This window comes from Amphiura filiformis, chromosome 18, assembly GCF_039555335.1.
Source record: "Amphiura filiformis chromosome 18, Afil_fr2py, whole genome shotgun sequence".
NCBI classification, from domain to species: Eukaryota; Metazoa; Echinodermata; class Ophiuroidea; order Amphilepidida; family Amphiuridae; genus Amphiura; species Amphiura filiformis.
Window position 1 is genome coordinate 24,250,692 of NC_092645.1, and position 20,868 is coordinate 24,271,559.

General features: G+C 34.0%; 1 protein-coding gene across 1 annotated transcript in view; it reads left to right on the forward strand.

The window, feature by feature from the left end:
- LOC140140027 (uncharacterized) overlaps positions 1 to 20,868 on the forward strand; it is a 186,269-nt gene that overhangs the window by 89,089 nt on the left and 76,312 nt on the right. The window lies entirely within an intron of this gene.

Consider the following 20,868-nt stretch of genomic DNA (forward strand, 5'->3'; position numbering starts at 1 on the left):
AGCAGAAAGAAAATGACTCTTACCCTTAATTACATTAAAATGTGTAACTCGATTAATTGATTATTAACTTCCAAGCCATCGGACATTGGCAAAATTTTAATTCTAGTTGAGCTGAATGTGACCGACAACCTTGCTTCTAGGTAAAGACCAACCAAACTACCCTCTCATTTTCGGAAACTTGTTATTTTTCATATTGGTATTTATTGCAAAAATACACTCGTGAAACTATAGATTATTGCTTCTTATTGACTCTCTCTCTCTCTCTACGCGGATGTCAATCGCAGAAGTTTAAATCCAAAAATGCAGAACTGTACATTTTAATTACCATAATTAGGAATCAACATGAAAAATGCAAATATAATAAGTACAAACAAGCCTATTGTTTGTTCAGAGATTCTTGAGATAGCTCGTGATATTTTGGTTAGGACCCGAGTATTACCTTCCGTGCCATCGGAAATGCTATCCAAATTGGTAACTGTGAGTCTTTCTTGCTAATTAGAGTAGAAAGTAGCCCACAAACTTAACCTCTGGGTCAGAGCCAACATTTAACCATTGATCTGATCTGACCCAGAAATTATTTGTTTTTCATTTAGATGGTTCTTTATTGAAAATGATATATCCTCTGTACGCTCGTGAAACGAGATATCCCAGCTGCATCTCTAATAACTCAAGGACAGAGTGATAGAGTCGAATATTGTGGTCAAATTTTAGACATATCAGCCGTAGTTTTACCTTTAGTGCAATTTATTTTATTCAATCTGTCGAACATATTGAAGAAACCTGATATTATTTTGTCCCACGATGAGACTTATGTTTGCATGATAATAACATTTGGTTATATTATTGGTTTCGAATGAGAAAGTTGCTGATTTATTAATAAAAATAAAGGATTCACTCGGGAATCTAATGCATCCCGCAGGGTGAATTCGTTTCATTTTTCCTTTATGTCTTTGTCGTTCATCCAACTTCTGATCCTCTATCCAGGAATAGGTTCTTATGGTTGATACATATTTTTGATCTAAAGCGTTCAACTTTTCAATTACATTGTCGCAAACCTTAAAGAAAGCTTGATATAGATCTTGTTAAAATTGAAATTGTTCTACTTGTTGTATAGTATAAGTCAATGGTTTATAGTGTAAATGTTGTCTGCTCCCATAAAATAAGCGTAAAGTCGCAAATTGGGAGTTCCCAGACGCTCCAACTTTATATTTCTATTATTAAATAATCTCTTTGTAACACCTATTAAATTGAACAGTAGGTGTAATTATAACCATTAGTACACATTTCTTCTTAAAAATCGATACATTATACAAGAAGTTAAATTAAGTTACCACAATAATCCCTTGATCACTGTATCAATGAGATATATCCCTCTCACTGTGGACACATCACTGCTAATTATGTGTCTTCAAACAGAAAATAGAAATTCAACATTTGGAACGTCAAATTGCCATACTGTACTGCTTCGGGTTTTACACAATTGTGTACCTTTATCGACAGAATATGTTTCCGATCAAGCCAGATGAGAAGAAAGATGAGAAAATGTTATTGAGTTCTTCATTACACACAACCCTATAACGCGGCTCTCTTACCAATTCTGATGTGTCTTCGCGACAAATCCCATCCCAACAATCTTGTTATGTTTTTAGAATCTTACTTCTATATCTTGTGAAGAGTTAAAAATCGCAATTGTTTCAAATACTTTGATTCAAAATGTTCAAAACTTAATTGTTCACATCCAAATTTTCAGTACCAGCGTTTTGAATTTTAAATTTTTCATCAATATGCGTATTGATTAAAGACTGATCATATGGGGGCAAAATTACTTTAAAGCAATATTATAACATGAGGGCGACACCCTCAATATTTCTTTTTTATTATTATAATGTACTTTATTAAACTAACATACCCTGCAAAAATCTTGACTTAAAGTGCTGTAGTTTAGTCACAATCCGAGATTTTGAATAAAAAGCAGGAACCGTCGTTTTATTATTACGATGGAAATATTAGTCGAGCGCGTACTCGATGTTCATCCACAGTACGTACAGGTACATGGCGACACACATAAATGATCGTGTCGTACGTAGCACAACCGAATGGAGTGACACGCATTGACGTCATTGGCGCTGGTAGTAAATTCCAATTGTCTTTGCTTTACCTCAGTTGTTCAGCTTAAAATTAAAAGGGGACATATCTGGCAGTAAAATATAACATTTTATGGAAAAGAAATACCAATCTATTTTATGGTGTTATAATATCGCTTTAAAGTAGACTTATTGTGATACTTTTTAGGATAGATCAGTCGTCTGCAAAAAATATGGCGTATTCTAATGGCATTTATTTTATGCAAGTTATTTATTAGAATGTAAAAAAAATGGAGGGTTAATCCTTTGTGTAAAAGAGCACATACTTAGCCTAGTCATGAATTGAATCTATTGAATAATTATGCAACTCCATTTCGTATACTGCTTGGAATTTGTCAACTTAGTCTTTACTCTAGTCTACCTCATCTTATCTTACACCAAGGATAATCCGATTAAATGGCATTTATCGTCTGCTATAATTTGACAGAGATTTCTTGATTGCTTGTTTTACAGAAGCATACAGTTTACGACATATTATTCTCTTTTACACTTTGTAAAATTTTGTTTCAAATATTAGTGCAAACATGACTGTAAAGTACTTGCATGGTTTGTTTTGGGTTTTTTTCTTCTTAAAATAGTTTGCATTTCAAAACCATCCTTAAAACCCGCACTGCTAGTATCATTTAATTATATATTGTAGCGTCGTGAAAGGCGTAGAGTATTTCATTACAAATCAAATACCACATTCATCTGTGATACCTTTTCCGTGTCTATGCATGCATTTATTTTGTACTAGGTTCTTCATGTCAGATATTCACTATTTTCTATTTTAGTATTTGACTTTGGTGGCATAAAATATCGACCTCTCTGATGTTTAATAGGTTTTTGCACTACTTAAACTCCATATTGGCGTCAAAGGTAGTTTTAGTCTACAAAACAATATCGAATTAAATTTGCGAATTAAATGAATTACCAATGATTGGACTTACATTATTGTATTTACCAGTCAATCTACCATAAAACTGAATGAACGGTGCTAAAAACGTAAACTAGTTCCCCATTTATTAACTTTGAAACTTCTAAGTATTCTTAAAATGTATTTGTTGTCTTTTCATGTGTTTGATGTGGATTTTCAATTTTTAAAATTATGCAAATGAAGATTCATTCCTTTAAAATAATCTTACCTGAGGGGAACTAAAAGTCTATAAGTACATCAAAAATATCTAAGAATAGAAGTGTTAGAAATATACATGTGTTATTTCAGCTGACAAACTTTCTACTCTATAAACAATGTTTATAAGCAAACTATTTAAAACATCCAATCTAATACAATTATTTCATTACTGTGCTGTGCAGTCAAGCGATGTTTTTGTTCAAAACATACCCTTATATATGGCGACTTTGTATGGAAATGAGAATAAAAGTGAAAGTTGAAATTGATTAAAATACTTTTTGCGGATATGAGTATGTTTAATTGACTTAAAACATTGACTGAAAATTGATTTAATTAAATTTGACGCATTTCCTTATTTGGAAATTCGTCTGTGGCTTTTTGCTTCGAGATTTCTATCACAAATTTGCCTGAAAGCTCCTTAAAAACATATTCAGCGATTTTCTGTGCAAAACATGTTGTCTAAATGCACTACCAAGCGATCAATAATTCTATATTGGTCGATTTGATCGTAATAACCCGCTCCGAAAATCGTACAGAGTGTCCCAAAAACAAACAGAACCCTCATTGCGCCCTCTTTTTCTCCTATTTCTTAAATATTAATCAAATATATTTTGGTATATAAAGACAGCTTTAATAAACCAAAAGATATATTTCAATCGGCTCACAACTTTTGTCCGGATGAGCAAATCACCGAATGGGCCTTTAACTAACGCCGTAACAAAGTAACAAAAGTTAAATACAAAAGCACTTTATATCTGTCCTCATCTTCATGTTTGATTTTTTCCTTTTCGAATTGCTTTTTCAAGTTTGCAATTCAGACGCACATCAATGATTATTTTAAATACCAAAAAAGTATTCTGGGTCATTAAATTGGTGAATGGGCCTTGAAAAGGATACATTGGTTCTACAGTGTAAAAGTATAACGTATCTTATGGTCACAATATATAATGAAACATTTAATTCACCTCTTTTCATCCAATATTTTATAATATCGAGATGAACAAAATAAAAGCATCTACGACATTGCGCGTTTAAATGGCATACAGGTTGTATCAAAATTATCGGTTTCCGTCAGCTTCAGTGATTAAGGACAGGACTGCTTCATCAAAATGCAAAACAGGACCAATTTTTGTTAGATAAGAATGATAATAGGTCATAAACTATTATTCTGGTAATTTAAGGAGAATCCTATGTTGCATATGGATGCAGCGTCCTTTCATAATGCTTGGCTTTTTTTTATGTTTCTGTGTTTTTATTTTGACAAGATATCACACAAAAAAGAATTACAAAGCAATCATAAAAAAAAATCACAAAAGATCACCAAAAACAAAACAAATTGCACAAATTTAACACTAATGATACAATCCAGCAACAATCCTCGCAAGAATCACAACTTGCTTCAAGATCATCCACCAACTCACTCCAATCACTCATACGCTTTTCAGGAATACACTTTTCATTCATAACAGAATAAGTGTACTTGGGAACTTTTGTCTTTCTGAAAAGATCTTCTACAATACGATCAAAAACGATAGTATGAGTAATTTCAGCGGTTGGGTTATCGAACCATGATCTGAGAATATTTTTCATTAGAAAATTATACTTTTGTCTACCTCGGCGCGAAATATCAATTCATTTTCTGTGCAATGGCAAAATTATAAGGATCAATCATACAAAGACCACATAATGAATAATCATTGCACAAGCATTTTCTTTTGACTCTATCATTACCCCCATTCCAAATGAATTTGAAAAACAATTTCTCAAGTTGTTTAAAAAATGATTTAGTAATTTTGATAGACAAAACTGAAAATGAAAAAAAAAGTTGAGGCAGGAGAAGGGACTTAATAACACAGATTTTTCCTATCATTGAAAGGATTTAAAGTACCCTCAATGTGTTTAAGCTTAACCTTAAAATTAAGATCAAACATAGAATCAATATTCAAGGAAAAGTGGATGCCTAATGTTTTAAATTGGTTTGTTTTCCAAGAAAGACCGTTATCTGACAACGGGAATTGTAACGACCCTTTTTGCACCAATCCAGAGTGCTTCTGATTTGGATAAATTAATCTTGCAACAGGAACAATTTGAAAATTTATTCACATTCTCAAACAAATTCACGAAAAAATCAGAAGAATCATCCAAAAACATGTTGAATCGTCAGCAAACTGAGACATTTTTAACTCCTTCAGTGCAATGGAAATGCCCTTAATACTTGAATCTTGCCGAATCGAAATGGCCATTGTTTCAATCACCAAAAGAAATAAATATGGAGAAATCGGGCAACCCTGAAATATCCCATTGTTCATATCAATGGGTTGTGAAAGGAATCCATTATTTAACACATAACTTTTCCTATCAGTGTAGAGTGTTCTTACCCATGAAATAAAAGTATCCCAAAAGTATGAAAATTTAAATGCTTTAAGACCTGAAATAAAAATTGATGATTGACCGAATCAAAAGCTTTCTCAATATCTAATAATAGAATTGCACCTGGTATTTCATTATATTCAGTGTATTCAATAACATCCAAAATCAATCTAATATTACTACCAATATTTCTTCCTTTAAGAAACCCAGATTGATCTGGATCAATCACATTCGATAAAAATCTTTTTAATCGGTTTGCCAAAGTATTTGCAAAAAGTTTGTAGTCAACTGTCAATAAAGAAATAGGCCTATAATTCTTTATACATAACGGGTCCTTGTCCTTTTTAAGAAGTAAAGAAATAATACCATTCCTTTGAGACAGTGACATAAGACCATTATCCATTGAATAATTATATGAATTCATCAACATATCAGAAATATCAGACCAAAAAAACAATGTAAAACTCTGTTGGTAAACCGTCATACCCTGGAGTTTTGTTTCGATTCATAGAAACAAGAGTATTATACAATTCAGCTTTAGTAAATGGCTGATCAAGGAATTGCTTAGTTTCCTCACTAAGTTTAGGAATATCAATATTATCTAAAAACTCATTACCATTACCATTAGCATTGTTCTGGCCGGAGTAAAGTGCCTGGAAAAGGAATGAATTTCATTCATAACATTACAAGAAATGATGGAATTATCATCAATCTTAAGCCTGTGAATATTTTTCCTATCAGAAGACCTTTTCTCTAAATTACAAAAGTACTTAGAACTTTTATCACCGTGCTCCATCCACCGAGTACGCGAACGAATCATCAAACCTTTAGTTTCAACATCTAAAATTGTATTAAGCTCAACCTCAAGCTCATCCAGTTGATTGGTTGATGAATTGTTAGATGAACCATCATTCAACTGAATTTTAACTTTTTCAATTTCATCCATCAATCTCGCTTTTTCAGATTTCCTTTCCTTCTGTTTCCTAGCACCATTCTCCATACAAACACCAGTAAGAACACATTTCAATGAATCCCACAAAATATTAGGGTTGCACTCAGCATTTTGATGAATATCTTTAAAGTCATTGATTTTTGACTTGATTAGATTGATAAAATCAGAAAATGGCAGTTAAGTTTCCAAAACCCAGGGCCTTTAATAGGCTGTCCATCATTAAATTGGAATGTAACAATTGAATGATCTGACTGAATACCAGGAATAATTTTTGAGTTCAAACAATTAGTCACTAAATTGTCTGAGACAAGAATAAAATCAAGTCTAGATAAAACTCTGGGGTACCGTTGGTGTCTAGTGTATTGTCTCAAATTTGGATGAAAACTTCTCCAAATATCACACAAATTAAATTCTTCCATTAAAAGGGAAATAATTTCACTAGAGTTAACATTTGAGTGACGAGGCCTACCACCTTGATAATCCAGTGGACCAAGGACTGCATTAAAGTCACCACCAATGATTAAGGAAGAATAATTAAAATGGTCCACTTTGGCAAAAACATCCAGAAAAATTCAGGATCATCGTTGTTAGGGGCATATATATTAACCAAAACAACAGATAAACCATTAATTTCAATTGAAATAATCAAAATCTCCCATTTGGATCCCTGTATTGTGAATGAAAACCACAGACACAGAATTACGAATCAATATTGCAACCCCCTACTGTTAGAAGAAAAAACTTGAAAAGCAGGCATGTTCCCCCCACTGGTTCTTCCACAAATTTTCATCACTGTGTGAAGAATGCGTTTCCTGCAAAAAGATAATATCCAAATCGATCGAGCGTAAATAATGAAAAACTTTACGTCTTTTTACATGGTCCTGCATTCCTCTACAATTAAAAGTACACAGTTTAAGGGGCATCAGAGAAAATTAAAAAGTACACTCTAAAATAACATTTATAAAACGTCCTAAAAAGGTACTTAAAAATACACCCATCAAAGGTCAGATTACAATTGGCTGCATGATCATACTTGAATACATACATAAAAAGTATACACCACATATTATAATCATTTTTGAAGTAATTGGAAGGATTTAGTTTGATATTTTTGTGCAAAAAAGAAAATTGGATGGAAAATTGAAATTGATTGGGATGATTTGGAAACAGAACAACAAATGGAAAAAAATGACAACCAGAAAGAAAAAAGAACATTGGAAAAAAGGCAAATTGGGACGCGCACGCACACCAAAAAAGGCCCTAACTTCAAATCACAAATTTCCAGTTAGGGCTCCTGTGCAAAAATGCAAAAAGCGGATACGAATGAATCTCAAAATCCAGCGACCAAAAAAAAACTATTTCAAAATTTTAACCCTCAAAAGAGAATTTTTTTAATCACAAGGCATTTTTTTTTAAATCACAAAATAACATTAAGCATCGACCATATTTAAGTGAAGTCGAACACAAATGCGGCCATCCAACATGAGCCTCCAGCATGTAGCAGAAAAAACTGAAAGCACCCACCACTGGGGAACAACCAAAAACAAAACACAAAGAATGCAGATCCACATGTTCTGGAGACCCATAGTGAATAGTCACAAAAAATCCATAATCTCAATCAAAATTAAGGTAAACAACAAAAGAACAAGAATTTAGTTTTACAAAAAAAAATTGAACAAAATGTTCATGGATCAAAAACATATACATAATCATGAATATCTAAAGTTAAAAAAAAGAGTCTATGAAGTCTGCTTCAGTTCAGAATGAAGAACACAGTGGTTGCTGAAAAGTCATTAAAACTGACTAAAAGCGAAGTTCATCATAAAAGAATTCTAACAGCGAGTCAGAAGTGTTCATTTATATCCGACCGGTGAATAACGCCTGCAAGCTGAAGTCAGCATCAACTACGGTGCCATTCCCATCTCGGTACTTCAACTTTGCCGGGTAGGTAAAAAATGGTTTCTTACCCTCTTCTTTCAACTTCTTAAAAATCCCCATCTTGGCTTTGTCATAGCCTCTATTTTAACAGCCAATAAAGTTTCAAAACGCTCATCCAGGCGTCTCTCATATTCAACGAACCATTGGGGAGGTCCTTCAAACAAAACTGAAGAGCTGTCTGTTGTATCCATGCTTCCCATATTGATCAAAGACTTCCTAGCAGATTTAGCGTTAGCGTTATTTTCCCCTGTCACTGGGCGCAGCCATTTTGGATGATTTGTTTTGATGACCTCTGACCTCTTCCTCATCAGAAAGCTTAGCTTTCTTTGGGTCTGGAGATTTCCCTGGACTGTTCTGAGGACGATTATGCTTTTGAGGGCTCATATTTACACTGGAAATGATCCTGAGAAAAAGTATAATACACTGAAATTTTAAAAAAAAGTCAGTCAGCTTTATCACATCGCCGAACTTTGAGAGTCAATTACCACGGCAAAATCACCACAACCATCTCCGAAAAAAGCGAAGAGCGCCCTCAATACTTGGCTTTCTTATAAACGTCATGGTTATGTCACTAAATGAATTTATTATGATTTTCAATTGTATATCTGACACTTTATAAGTGTATTACTTAAAGGCCCATTCAGTGATTTGCTCATCCTAATGATTGTAAAATCATCAAGATGTTGGTACATTTGTCATTGTCATAGATGTGCTAACATATCCTGCGAGTGGTTCAGCCGAAAGCCGTGTATTTAAGACAACATAAGACATTTTACACGAATTTGTAATTTAGATACTGACAGTATCTAAATTAGCCACATGGGGCTTCAACTTCGTCAGTTTTTTTTGCCAAATTTGTCATTTCAAAAATACCAAATCATGACAATTTGAATGACTTATCCTTCCCTTTTAAGCAATTTATAAACAATATAAAAATGTTTACACTTGCGCTGGGATCACTGAATGGGTCTATAAGGAAGATACAGCCTTAATGTCGTGGCGGCAATTTTGCATATCTTCACAATTTTTTAGTTTAGTTAACCAATCACTCACCAGTTTGACCCATTGTGATTTATCAGTCATGAGAACAGATGGTGTCGTTGGTTTAGTTGTTAATGGTGTTGATTTCTACCTAACATCGTTATTCCTTTCGTGTTGGAATTTGTCAATTGTTTATACAGGTATGAGATCTCTTTTCTAAAAGAAACGTTCCTAATGGCCCCGTGTTTGAAAGAATATCATGAATATGGAACAACTTTAAATATGCGTGAAGTGTTGTATATAGTTGACATGAATCCAAAAATATGTGTTTGCATTAAGTTTGTGTATTGCTGACGTACCTGAATGCTGGAAGTATCATCTACATGCTGTAAACACTATTTATTTGGATTTAAATGAGATTTACAGAGAAATATATGTAAGGTCATGCTCGCATGTAGAAACTGCATGCATAGTAATTTTGAATTCTATAATGTACTTCTTGCCTTGAAAATGTTTTAACATCCGCAAGAGACACAACAGATGTGTTTCAGACTAATAGTCAACCAAATGAGTCCACGGTTAAAAATAAAATGCACATTAAATTATCCGCTTTTCTTTTGGTGGTATCTGAGTTGTTATATCACGAAGAAAATATATCATGAAAACCGGTGTTATTTTGTCACATATCTACTAGCTTGTTTGTTAATACTCGGTGCTATTGGCACAATGGTAGCGATCGTTTTTCTTGGCTTCATTGGGACGCGATATTTTTGAAATACCAGCTTTGCAGTTTGGTCGAGATCTTTCAATTTGTTTTAGGGTATCTCATCCGAAGGGGGAGTGACTCTGTTCACTGTGATGGTGGTGTGGAGGGGTGCGGGTGTGATGGTCACAGTTTGCATCTGGAACGTTACGCCACTGGTTCCCGTACTGAATGATTCCGATACATGAAATTATCCAGACTTGAAAGCATCCAGAAATGGGATTGGCATACTACATTATGTATTATACCGGGTGTTTTAACAAAATATCAAAAATATATAGTCAACAGTGTATCTAATTTTAATAAGTGCAATACAATGACACATATATCTCCTACTTATTCTGTGACTTTCATGGAAATAGCTTGTTTCGTTTTGCGTGACATTGCTATTACTGAAAATGGACGAAAACTGTGTGTGAGTAATTTACAACTCAAAGGCTTCATAACACACGGATCCTTTATCACCATCGTCTAGCTGCACTGTGCAATATATTGGAGAAGTTCTACATTCTTTTATAGGAAATACACCAAATTTGGCACAGATGTAGAGCTTACAACGCTGAATTATTCTTGATATGGGATTAAGTGAAAAATATCAATATGACTTCAGATATTTAGGTTGAAAAACGTACTTTTTATGTAATTTTTACCATCATTTTACCCAAAAAAGTCATTATAACTTCCTCAAGGATCCTCCGCAGTAAATGTTAATCTTCTCTGTTGCGTAGCTGTGGGTTTGCCAATATACTGTGGACATAAATACATGCTGTGATACTAAGAACGAACTTATGAAAAATCCATCTCTTCCGGCATTTCAAATGATGAAACTCACACACTGCAATAATTGTCTTCAAAACCGCCGCCAAAGAAAGAATAGTTTAAGGCCACTCAAACAAATCCTTTATTCCATACAAAGATTACTTCGTAACATCATAAATAATCGATAGCTATCGACTGCTTAGTCGCTCAGGACACAACAAATATACTGCATAACACTTTCTAAATAACTTTGTGCTGAACGGTTGGTAATATTACAGGTTTTCAAAATAGGTAGTTTTGATAAAACTCGGACAAAACGTCCAGTTTCTAAAGGCTAAATTTCCTAAGAAAGCTAAGTGTGTCGGGATTTCAGAATTAAAAACAATACTACCAATAATTATGCCCTTCATACTAAAACAAAGTACAACTTTCCCGGTATAAATCATTCTGGGACACCCTGTACAAATCATGAATGCAATGATCAATGTCTGTCTGGCTATTCATTTTTCCGCGCACAAAAAGTATCAGTACATGAAAAACAATACATTACAGACACCAATCCTTAGTTATCAAATAAACTAATCAATATATGGATGATTTTTCTGCGTATTGATACCTCATTCAGCACGATCCGACTTAATTTTCTCAATTTCTCTAAATGGAAAAAGAGGGCATTCAAAAATGACACATCTCATATTTTATCCCTTCTGGATAATTACCATCGGCTTTTGAAACGGGCTCAGTACAGCGTATCGGATCAACTAAATCAAACTGAGGCCATCTAATGTCAAATATCATATGGTATAGTCATACGCTAAAATGTATGCTCCATTGGGCATAAACTTGGTAAAGAAAATCATCAACATGAGGTAAACGCGAAAAGAATCAGGCTGAGGTCACCCGAGATCAATGGTCATATGGGGTCAAATTAAATTTTTACCTATTTGGCTTAAACCTGGTAATCAGAATCCTTAATATGTGGAGAACATGTCGAAAATTCATCAGGGGTCAACATTGCCTCGATAACATGCTGCTGGTGCCCTTACAGGTGCCTTATAAACATCTCAAAAAAAGTAACTAACCCCCCTTAAATAATGACCATTATTAAAAAACGGGCAATTGTATTACAAATCTGTAAAATGCGTTGGAAGCAGGTTTACTTCTGCACATTTTGACACCTCATTTGCAGCAATTGAGTAAATATTGACGTCACAACGTACATTTAAATCAATGTAACCCAAGATTTGAAAGTTGCAGTAAATTCTATTGATTTTGTATTCAGTATAATGGAAGGAAATCTGTGTGATGATATCTGAGTATTTTTGTATTGTATGTAAGTGCAACTTTCAAATCTGGACCTCACTACATTAAAGTGACCATTGTCTTATTGTTTTCTGGGCTATCATATCAAATGAGGTGTCAAAATACGCAGAAATATCTGCTTCCAACGCATTTTACAGATTTGTAATACAATAGCAACTTTTTGAATAATGGCCATTATTTAAGGGGGGTTGGTTAGTTTTTTTGAGATGTTTCGTTTTATAATAATCTTGTGACCCTACATCGCCTGTATCTTGGACAAGTGTTCATACCCATGACCCCTGCGTGCCCTTGTGGTTGAAAGCTCTAAACCAGGATATCGTTAAAAGTTGTTCCGGCATGAGCATTAAATACGGGAGGGTATTGTTCCAGTTAACTGTACCATATTACATACACCCGGGGGATTAATTCAATCTAATTCGACTTCAGGGAATGTGACACAGACAGTATATATTTTCCAATATTTCGTGAAACAAACATGGGGCTGTGTTAATAAAATTAACATTGAACTCTTGGTTCAACATAAAGCACCCTTCAATTATGTATACCCAAAAGGCACGACATTTTCTCAAGTTTAACATCCTAAAAGAAACTTTCGTTTCACCTAAAGTAACTAGCAATCAAGAGAGGGTCTGGTCCGTGAGGTTTCCGTGAAAGTTATAGCACATTACAATATTGTGTACACCTCATACCTCGTTATAGCCCCAGACAAACAAGAACCTAGACCTATGACTTTGGTTCGCGTACTGAAGTCAACACTGCTTAGCAACAACTTTGACAAGGACGCATACCCGGACGCAAGCAAGCAGATATATTCGCGTCTACGGAACATGTCGCATTTGACGCGGGTGATAACGGCGCAGCAATTACGCAAACGATCGCGTCAGACATATATGCGATATTCTCCGCGCCTAGTAACCCCGTCAATCCGTCAATATCACCTTGGATACGGGGCTTCACCTCCCGCTGTGGTAAGGGATGGGCAGTAATAGGTCTAGGTGGTATGTCTATGGTTATAGCTACAAAAGCACTATAAACCAAAACGACTGGGTGCATATGAATAGGGCATTTCGTGATCCACAGCCTCGTCCCCCACTTTTCTCCAAAAAAAGTGCCTCTGGCTACATATTTTTTATGTACCAAATATTTCTTGCAGATTAATTCCTTTAGCAAAAATATCGCCAAATTTGAAATTACATGGAGCAGTGTAATACACATAATCATGCGTAACTCGCAAAAGCAAAATCGGAATCAGCTGAAATTTTGGGAATAAGTTTTTTTGTCGGGGAATCCTAGAGAAATCCTAGTTTTGTAAAGCTATATACTGTATTTTAAATGTGGCTCTAAAACGAAGTAACCTGGTCTGATGGACACTGTGTTGATTGCTCAGTCTCAGGTTTCGTAAGTTGTATTAATGTACTCCTACGGATGGCAGGTCAGCAAGGGCAGTTGCCTATTAGAGATACCAGGATTTATCGGGCTTCACTTTGTCACAAATTACCTGCAATCCCGGAAAAAATGTGTTCGAACACCCACTGTAATTCCCATGTTCATCTTAGTATAGTGCGCACGCTATATGAGTCACTGGAAACTAAGATTTATAATAGAGTTCTCTCAATGTTCATCTTAAGCATATCCCTCCCTTTCCCCACCAATCAATGTTGGGAGAAGATATGTGAAGATGAGCATATTGGGTATGCCAACATTGTACGGGGGTAGAAGGGGACTATTTCCAATAAGGCCTTTAAAGTGTTCGAACAATATTTTCTGAGATTGTCTGAGGAATTCTAAAATCAGTGTTTGCTTTTTCACATTTGGGATCATAACTTCAGATCCAGTAGAGCGATTCAAATGAAACTTGGACATGTTAGTTTATATATAATAGGGAACACATGCAATAAATAATATTACATTACATCCACAAATATTTCAGGGATCGGTCACTTTAAACATATATTTTCATCAAATTTTGAATAATTTAAGTCGAAAAAGACGTAAAATACCTGATACATATCCCCAAACAGTTTAAAACATAGCCATTTGAATAGCTAAAAAGTTGACAATGTTTTTGGACAATCATGGACCATCTTTTATATTTGCTATAACACTAAGGGCACCGTCAATCAAACATCACACGGATGTGGGATGCAAATTTGTCAATGCTATCTGCAGTAGATAGCAAAATCATGCAACGACATCTACCACCCTATGTCCAATGCATTGCCAAACTTCTCCTTCCAAACCAGTAATTCCTGACCCCACAAAAGTAAACTTCAAAGATTTCAAGCAAATAAAACGAAAAAGAAGTCATTAAAGACCCCCCACAAAAAATAATAATGAAAGATATAAGAAACAAAGAAACAAAACCAACACAAAATAGGAATGAAAATGCCAAAATTAAATAAAGGAAGATAAAACAAAAAATCTAAGTAAAAGGAAAATAATGCATTAAAAAGAAGGAAGAATAAAAAGTGCAAATGTCACTTGCTGTTCAATATGTTTCAAGTTCAAGTCCAATTTTACATTAAAAGACACATGTGCAATGTATAGGACACATCAATCAATAATATTTTAACTAACATGGTCAATGATTGGTGTGCAAGTTCAGGCTTATTTCATGATTGTCATTATTTTTGATCGAAAAAAGAAAGAAAATATAAACAATTCAAAAATATTGTTTTTCAGTTAAACAAACACCGATCATTATGAGCATTATAGATAACGACCTTTATTATTAGGCCTATGCAATCTCAAATTGGCACATTTCATTAAACATGATTTGCGTTGTCTCTTCAGTGGGTATAACTGTGTACACTGAAAGTGTGAAAGCCTATTCATGGTAAAGGTAAATCATTGCACATCTCCCCATTGAAAACACACATTGTGCACGGTTGACCACAAAACATAAAGAATAATAGGATTTACTTTTCTATTATATGGTGAATCGTTGGAAATGCGTGCTTGTCTATGTGTGTAAATCGTTATGATTCACCATTTGACCATCCTAACCATGGTGTATTTCAAATGTTTAATGAACACAATTTCACACATTAGGATGATTTTCTTAAATGTTGGTCAAGTAATGTTTTTAAAAACAATAAATGTGCATAGCCTGTGCGTATCTCTCCCTTCCTATCACTCGCTCTCTCTCTCTCGTCCCCCCCCTCCGATTTATCACACAGTGGTAAATTTGTGACATTTAAATACATAACATTAAATTTACGAGTAATGTCTGTTTTTTGCTGAATATAAAATATTAACACCTTCTCTAAATTAATTATACCACATGTACATATGCTCAATAAACATGGCACATAAATAATTTAGGCCTGTATTTGTGTGTACAAAACGCTATGTTAAATCTATACTAACAGAACGCTATCAAAATATTCATTGATTTCCTCCATATTTTGTGGGATGATAGCAAATTATATGTCTAACATGTGTGCCAAATTGCATTAAAATCGATGGCGTAACTGCAGAGTTATTGTCCAAAAACTAAAATCAGATGATTTTGCTAAGCAATTTTGTAGACATGTCTGAGGAATTCTAAAATCAGTGTTTGCTTTTTCACATTTGGGATCATAACTTCAGATCCAGTAGAGCGATTCAAATGAAACTTGGACATGTTAGTTTATATATAATAGGAACACATGCAATAAATAATATTACATTACATCCACAAATATTTCAGGGATCGGTCACTTTAAACATATATTTTCATCAAATTTTGAATAATTTAAGTCGAAAAAGACGTAAAATACCTGATACATATCCCCAAACAGTTTAAAACATAGCCATTTGAATAGCTAAAAAGATGACAATGCTTTTGGACAATCATGGACCATCTTTTATATTTGCTATAACACTAAGGGCACCGTCAATCAAACATCACACGGATGTGGGATGCAAATTTGTCAATGCTATCTGCAGTAGATAGCAAAATCATGCAACGACATCTACCACCCTATGTCCAATGCATTGCCAAACTTCTCCTTCCAAACCAGTAATTCCTGACCCCACAAAAGTAAACTTCAAAGATTTCAAGCAAATAAAACGAAAAAGAAGTCATTAAAGACCCCCCCACAAAAAATAATAATGAAAGATATAAGAAACAAAGAAACAAAACCAACACAAAATAGGAAAGAAAATGCCAAAATTAAATAAAGGAAGATAAAACAAAAAATCTAAGTAAAAGGAAAAGAATGCATTAAAAAGAAGGAAGAATAAAAAGTGCAAATGTCACTTGCTGTTCAATATGTTTCAAGTTCAAGTCCAATTTTACATTAAAAGACACATGCGCAATGTATAGGACACATCAATCAATAATATTTTAACTAACATGGTCAATGATTGGTGTGCAAGTTCAGGCTTATTTCATGATTGTCATTATTTTGATCGAAAAAGAAAGAAAATATAAACAATTCAAAAATATTGTTTTTCAGTTAAACAAACACCGATCATTATGAGCATTATAGATAACGACCTTTATTATTAGGCCTATGCAATCTCAAATTGGCACATTTCATTAAACATGATTTGCGTTGTCTCTTCAGTGGGTATAACTGTGTACACTGAAAGTGTGAAAGCCTATTCATGGTAAAGGTAAATCATTGCACATCTCCCCATTGAAAACACACATTGTGCACGGTTGACCACAAAACATAAAGAATAATAGGATTTACTTTTCTATTATATGGTGAATCGTTGGAAATGCGTGCTTGTCTATGTGTGTAAATCGTTATGATTCACCATTTGACCATCCTAACCATGGTGTATTTCAAATGTTTAATGAACACAATTTCACACATTAGGATGATTTTCTTAAATGTTGGTCAAGTAATGTTTTTAAAAACAATAAATGTGCATAGCCTGTGCGTATCTCTCCCCTCCTATCACTCGCTCTCTCTCTCTCGTCCCCCCCCCCTCCGATTTATCACACAGTGGTAAATTTGTGACATTTAAATACATAACATTAAATTTACGAGTAATGTCTGTTTTTAGCTGAATATAAAATATTAACACCTTCTCTAAATTAATTATACCACATGTACATATGCTCAATAAACATGGCACATAAATAATTTAGGCCTGTATTTGTGTGTACAAAACGCTATGTTAAATCTATACTAACAGAACGCTATCAAAATATTCATTGATTTCCTCCATATTTTGTGGGATGATAGCAAATTATATGTCTAACATGTGTGCCAAATTGCATTAAAATCGATGGCGTAACTGCAGAGTTATTGTCCAAAAACTAAAATCAGATGATTTTGCTAAGCAATTTTGTAGACAATCCCGGAAAAAATGTGTTCGAACACCCACTGTAATTCCCATGTTCATCTTAGTATAGTGCGCACGCTATATGAGTCACTGGAAACTAAGATTTATAATAGAGTTCTCTCAATGTTCATCTTAAGCATATCCCTCCCTTTCCCCACCAATCAATGTTGGGAGAAGATATGTGAAGATGAGCATATTGGGTATGCCAACATTGTACGGGGGTAGAAGGGGGACTATTTCCAATAAGGCCTTTAAAGTGTTCGAACAATATTTTCTGAGATTGTGGGTTGTTTATTGCATATTGGTATTTCTATTCGTCATTGCGTTTATCAAATGTTTACTACCTTACAGAAATCAATACAATTTAGTATATTCCAGTTGTGAATCATTTTATTATTATTTTTTCACAAAACAAAGCATAGTAACAACGTGACAAGTCCGTGGTTGTGGGCTTACTAAATATAAAAACATCACGTCTTTTCTTTCAAGTGTTCTTAAAAGAAGCTTTGTACCGCTGTAAACAACGTTGTGAAGGACAATGGTAAGCAACTAGGGCAATAATACAAATAAAAGTTGTTTAAGCATTACGGGCAAGAGACAAAAAGTAGCGATAAGTGGAGCACAAAATAAACGTTGCTCTGAGTATTGCCGCGACTGAAACAAGTGTAAACAACGTTAGGAAGCAATGTCCTGTAGTATTTGATATTATTTTGGGTTCTTTTAAAAAATCTTAAGGAAATAAATCAAGAAAGCCAATAAACGGATATATTTTCATAGGCTTTGTGGTTCTTGACTTAAGTCCAATAATATATCAAAGTTTGGGTTTTGATCTCTATTTTTCTATAATCTTGATTTTTAGAACACACGGCATTCCTCTTGTGTCTTATTTGTCTCAATACAGTGCAAACACCGCCAGAGTATGTTCCTCTCCACAAATTCCCTGTTTGAAAAAAAAATATTAGTTTAACCTTGCTTTTCTCTCTCATTTTGCTTTTCTTGCAAATGTTCAAAAACGCAACGGAACATCATTTCCTGATGGATTCATTCAGCAACAGTTAATGGCATTTTCGAAGTTTAGTAAAACGTAGTTGTCTGAAGCTATCCCTCTATGTCTAATATAATGTAACAGAATCGTTACTAAAATCTATATACAGTATTCAATCTCAAATGTTGTTGTTACATTTACAGTTGATAGTAGAATGACACATACTGTGATATGGTCTGATTTGAAATGATAGTAAGGTAGCTTATCCGTGATCTATATGGCATAAGGCAAGGTTATTCAACTACATTAGCTTATATGCGAACGACACTATACCATCGTTATCTACCAATATGATTAAGTATTACGAGTAAGAATAATGTGACGATATTTTTGTTGATACTTGGGTATAGATGTGTTATAAAAAGTGCCTCCAGTAGACGAGGGCTAATACGCTATCAGATATTTGTGTTTTCAACTTTTTAGGAACTTCTCAATCCGTTGCCACTTTCCGGGAGTACATTGCCTCACCCAACATATTCACAATGCTGGTTGTAGATAGTAACACTAGGATAATAAATGATCACCACGAAGTGCTCGGCTAGACAAAAAAGAAATTTCGTAGTTCGTTTTATGTCATGAACCCAGGATAGCCTACAACTATGTGCTCTATAATACACACTCTATATCTAAGTTTACTTACAACTGCGGGTAAATGTATTCATTCGATTTCCATGGAGGTGTAAGGCCAAGGTACGATCTGTCGATGTTAGTACAGTCAATATAAGAAAGAAAATATACTGCGCCAATAAAGTATCCTTGCACTTGAAAAAAATATTCACAATTTCCAAACTGAACAATTGGGGTAAATTTGTTTTCTTAACAGATGCACTATCTAATCTGGCACATTATGACACCACATTGAATCCAACGTGACTTCAAGAAGCAAAGTTACAAGCATTTGATTAGACGAAGGTCCAGTTTTAAAAGTGACAAACTGGTCTATTCAAAACTCCACAGACTAGACGTCTGGTTTGAGAGTGGTGAATGGCTAATTTATGCGTTTGGCTTTAATTTAAAACAAAAGGAACAAAAGAAAACTGAAACAAAAGAACTGACAAATAAAATGAAAGTTATGAAAAGTACAGAGAAGTAAAAACTGAAATAAAAACTGCTTTAAATAACGCTTCATTGAAGAAACTGTTGTCTCTTTGTTGCGCTTGTTGGAATCGTTTTGCGCTTTGTATAGGCCAGTTTGTCACTTTTAAAAACTGGACCTTCGACTATTCAATTGCTTGTAACTTTACTTCTTGAGGTCACATTGCATTCAATGTGGTGTCATAATGTGCAGGATTAGATAGTGCATCTATTAAAAAAATAAATTTTCCCCAATATTGTTAAGTTTTGAAATTGTGATTATTTTTCAAGTGTAAGGATACTTTATTGGCGCAGTATATTAAGCAATAGTCAATCACCAAGTTAATCATCATTCAATTATATTTTATTTAGATTGATTAAAAGTACTTTTTGCAGATCAAATTTGTTTGCTTTTGGGTTGAAACCTCAAAAAGGCGACTAAAAAGGAACTAGAAGATAACTAAAGCTTGCGGAACACAAGTTTTCAAATAAGATGTATGTTTTGCATTTAGATCAACGGCCATGATTCAAGCTACACACATTAGCTGGGTAGACGTCAAGAAAAGAGGCTCTATTCTGAAACACTATTTTGACATATTCTTGCTACAGGCCCTGTTCTCGCACTCATATATCATTATCATAACCCAGAATGTTAACTTTTACTATAATTCAATTATCAATGCTTTACGCAAATATTTATATTTTGTTATCATAGAACTTGGTTTTATTTTAGGCAAAACATTATACGTGTTAAACGGCATGGAAGTAGTAAGGTATCAACATTTTTCATATCCTTTACATCGTATTATTTTGTTGACGGTGTTTAATTTATCTTTGTTGGCAAATTACATTCCATGTACGTCACTCGTTCATGTGTGAGTTAATGTGACACTCCCAAAAAAATCACGAACAAATATCCTATTCTTCACAATCCTGTCTCAAAGGTAATTATGAAATAATTGGTTTCCAATCTCGTTTTAATGTAGACCATATTATTATTATAGTGGATGCAAGACTTGTTTGTAATGTGTCATACAAATTCAAAAAAAAGTTAACAATCTGAATAAAAGTAGCATAATGTTAATTTTTCTTTCATATTTGGTTTCTCTTCATACGAAGCAA